The 3,998-nt window shown below is 57.7% G+C and overlaps 1 pseudogene; it reads left to right on the forward strand.

Annotated features, from left to right (window-relative positions):
* The first annotated feature begins 409 nt into the window (after positions 1 to 409).
* LOC118357078 lies at positions 410 to 1,558 on the forward strand (annotated as a pseudogene).
* The last annotated feature ends 2,440 nt before the right edge of the window (positions 1,559 to 3,998 follow it).

The following is a 3,998-nucleotide window of genomic DNA, read 5'->3' on the forward strand; positions in this document are numbered from 1 at the left end:
GTCTGGTGTCGTCTCTGCTTCCGTGACCTGGTGCCGCCGTGGTGGTTTGAAGAGTCGTGGACTCTGCAGTGATTTCAAAGCGCGGTCAACCTGTCACCGCAGCGCAAATACGCTTTATCTCCACACTCAGACCCCAGCTGTCGTCTCCTTACCACATTTACCACTTCACACGGGGTGCTTCAGGGCGTGTTACCCCAAACAGGGACACTGTCCCGCGGAACCACCACATACCCGTAAATGAGGATTACAGTTTCCACCTTATAACCCAGACCACAGGCCCACTTCCACTGCCACCACCTGCCCCACATCCGAAATGTCCTTTTCCATTCAGATCCAGTTTTCTTTTTCTGGAACTGCTCCGGAGACTTTCCCTTATTTGCACAACCCTGATGGATTTAAGGATTTAAGGATGGATTTAGAGCCATTTACAGGCGGCTCTAATCTACTACATGGTGGGGCACGGGGTCACCTACTAGGTTTTCACCAATCAGCCGGCTGCTGGGCCCCGTGTTCCCCTCCAGGAGGGCCGGAGGGTGGTGGTCCTCATGGTGGACACAGGGTCACTTACTACGTCTTCACCGACCAGCTGGTTGCTGTGTCCCGTGTGCCACTCTGGGAGGGCCGGAGGGTGGTGGTCGTCGAGGTCCGCGGCGTCCTGCTCTGGAAGGATGTGTCCATGCGGCACATAGCGATGATCAGCCGCTTCTGCGAGCAGCGCTTCCTCTGTGACGTGGATGACCTGGTGTGCGTGGACGTGGATGTGGGAATGAAGTTCTGGGACCATGTGGGCATGGAGATCCTGACCCCCCTCTTTGGCACCCCTCACCCCGGTTTCTACTGGACAGCCCCTGAGGATTTAGCTACGCGTGCTGGCCACACTCCCAGTGTCACATCCCCAGGGACCAGGGCAACTTTTACTACATGGGGGCCTTTTTTGGGGAATTGGTGGTGGAGTTTCCCCGACTGACCTCGGCCTGTCACCAGGCGATGGTGGTCAACTGGGCCAATGGGATTGAGGCCATGTGACCCGATAAGAGTCACCTGAACATGTACCTGCTGGGCCACAGGCCCTACAAGATACTGTCCCCGGAGGACCTGTGGGACCCACGGCTACTAGGCCGGCCGCCTCATCATTCCCCGGGTCATGAAGAAGCTGAGATCCATGGCTGTGCCCAAGAATCACCAGGACACCCAGAACTCATGAGAGTCTGTCACCAGAGGAGCTGTGGGACCTGCAGTATTGGGCTGTCCCCTGAAGGACCTGTGGGACCCGCAGCTAAGGGGCTGGCCCCTGTCATGAAGAAGCTGAGATCGGGCATGCCCAAGAATCACCAGGACACACAGAACTCATGAGGGGCTGCCCCCAGAGGCCATGCAGGACCCACGGCTGCTGGGCTGGCCCCCCATCATTCCCTGGGTCATGAAGAAGCTGAGATTTGTGGCTGTGCCCAAGTATCACCAGGGCATCTGGAACTCACGAGGGGCTGCCCCCGTCTCCATCAGGGGGTGCTGCCTTGAGCGGAGCGGTCAGAGCAGGTTCCTACTTCTGTCCCCTTGAGGGAAACAGTGGAACCCAGCACTGCTTGCACGGGCACGCCAGCACCCCAACCACTCCTGCGTACAGGGGGCCTGCCTGGGGGCACAAGTTCCTCTCTTTGTGGTCACTACATTTTGATCATTTCCAGGTCCTTTGCAGCTGTGAACGGCTCCAGTTTTGTCGGATGTTTTTCTGTGTCAATGCTGAGCAGCCATCTTAAAAAGAACATTTGAGGGAAAAGGTTTTCTCCATGGTTCTAAACAGACATCGCCTGTTGGGGCTGGGAGCAGCCCTGTCGCAGCCATGGAGCCAGAACGGGTGCTGGCCGGGTCTTCCCTCCCAGTCCTTACTCCTCACCGTGGCCATGGGGCTTCAGGGTCAGGGGTGGGCTGAGCCACCTCCCACACCCCCAGGGCCCTCAGCACCAGAGGCCTTGGCCGTGGCCACTAGCTCGGCCTCCAGGAGCGTGGAGCCCTCTGGCCTATATAAGGTTCCTGCCTTGGTTTTAAATGGCTATTTCTGTGCTGGTGTTTGTGAAGGGTGGGTACTCGCTCTGTCTGGATGCGCGTCCCCTTGGGATTCCTCAGTGCCCACCAGTGGGTTTGCACTTGTGCACTTTCTCTGGACCAGCTGCCTGCACTGTGTCTTAGCAAGCGCTTACTGAGCTCAGTCACCCGACAAGGGGCAGAGCGTGAGAGCGAGAACTAAGATACAGGCTCCCTGCTCCTGGGCCCTCCAGGGACTCACGACGGCCCCGACTTCCTGACTCACTTCTTTTGTACTGTGGTATAATGGACATACAGCTGATACCATGAAGCGCGTTTCGGTGGCAATAAGTATATTCCCTGTTCTGCACCGGCTACTTCCGTCCATTGCCACAATGTTTTCATCATCCCAAACTGAACCTCTACCCACGAGACCCTAACCCCCCATTTCCGTTCCCCAGCCCCGGCACCCAGCAGCTCCTTCCACCTCTGTGAATGGGAGTGCTCTCCATCCCTCACAAGTGGGGTCCTCCAGTGTCGGTCCTTTAGGGACTGGCTTATTTCACATGGCATAATGGCCTCAAGGTCTGTCCCTGTGAGCCTGAACCTGACCCACTTTCCCCATAAAAGTGTGGCTCAGCCCCTTCCTGTCTGAGCCGAACCTCCTCAGTCCCCTCTGCTCCCCTCACCTTCCTCCTCAGCCTGAAGATGATCCCAGCCAGTCTGCAGCTTTGAAGACCTGTTCAGTCCGGATGCCAGGCACATAGCCCGGGGACCTCGGGCCTCCCCTACCCCCATCTGTCCACGTCAGGTGCCTGCCCCCCTCCCCCAGCTGACCACCTGCACCTCCCACAGGTGTCCCCATCTCAGGAGAGGGAAACACCAAGTCCAGACCCTTAGAGTCCTCTGGGACTTCTTGCTTGCTACCAACTCTCCCAGCAGTGAAGTGGCTACTGGAGGACATTCAATGTCCAAATCATTTAAAGGCATACGTGAGTCTCTGCTGCCTAAGGCAATGGATAACAGTTGGGGCAAATAGAAACCAAGCAGAATCACCAGAGGAAAGGCTGAGGAATGAGGAGTTTTAGGGAAGAAGGGTCTGGAAGCTCTGACTGCCCCACCTGACCTTCAGGTGCTCCTCAGTTACTCCTGTGCCTCTGGTATCTTCCTGGAACCCTGACATGGCTGTTTTCAGAAGCTCGTCCAGCAGTACCCGCAGTTTCTGGGAGGTGGATTTGCTGGAATCCGCAGTGTGTCCTGTTCCCCCACCAGGATCGCTTTTTGAAGGTGCATTGTCCGGGCCATCTGAGGAGCCAAGACTGTGGGTCTGTGACCTGGAGGGATTCTGAGCAGAACTGGTGGGATGGGAGGGCTGCAAGGCCCAGAGGCAGGTTTCCAGAAAGCCGACTGGGGTCCCCGGCATCCTAACGTTTTTGAATCAAAGCCCTGAGATCTTTAAATGCCAGCAATGTTACAGCATGGGCCAGAAAAGCAAATGTCCCTGTGCACCCAACCCCACCTAAACTTTGGCCATTTCTTGTCACTTGAGCTGAGGTCAAAGGATTGGGAGTCGGGGCTTGAGATGGGTTCTGGGCCAGACTTTGTATTTGGGGGACAAAGGCCATCCAGACAAGCTTGTGCTGAGCCCGAGGAGGGGGTCTGTGTGGAGAACCCAGGTGCAGGTACCACTGTCCACGGAGGCCCCTTCAGCCTGCCCCAGTGCACCTGATGCTGGGGGAGAGCCTGCCCCCTCCTCTCTGCCTGAGGGCTCTCTCCTGCACCAGGTGCCTCCTCCCCTGCCATCCTGCAGCCTGGGAGGGTGGCTACCCCGAGTTCCTCCAGCTGCTGGGGGAACACCTGCCCCCTCCTCTCTGCCTGAGGGTTCTCTCCTGCACCAGGTGCGCCTCCTCTCCTACCAGTCACTGTCAGCCTGCAGCCTCGGAGGGTGGCTACCCTGACGACCTCCAGCCCTGGGG

The sequence above is a fragment of the Zalophus californianus genome, chromosome 6 (genome assembly GCF_009762305.2).
Source record: "Zalophus californianus isolate mZalCal1 chromosome 6, mZalCal1.pri.v2, whole genome shotgun sequence".
In the NCBI taxonomy this organism is placed as follows: domain Eukaryota; kingdom Metazoa; phylum Chordata; class Mammalia; order Carnivora; family Otariidae; genus Zalophus; species Zalophus californianus.